The sequence below is a fragment of the Brassica oleracea genome, chromosome C9 (assembly GCF_000695525.1).
Source record: "Brassica oleracea var. oleracea cultivar TO1000 chromosome C9, BOL, whole genome shotgun sequence".
In the NCBI taxonomy this organism is placed as follows: domain Eukaryota; kingdom Viridiplantae; phylum Streptophyta; class Magnoliopsida; order Brassicales; family Brassicaceae; genus Brassica; species Brassica oleracea.
In genome coordinates, this window is record NC_027756.1 from 49607958 (window position 1) to 49608162 (window position 205).

A 205-nucleotide genomic window follows, 5' to 3' on the forward strand; every position below is an offset into this window, starting at 1 on the left:
CGTGGTGATTGGTGATTGTTGTGGTGAATCTCGTGGTGATTCTTGTGATGTGTGGTGATCCTAATAAGATTCTAGTGGTAATAGAAAGAAGATGGATATTGGTAACAGTTTTATCAAATGAAACTGATAAGAAGAATGCTTGAAACAACTTAAAGACATAGTTTTTATATATTGAGAGACATGAAGCAAGTAGTTCGTGTACATA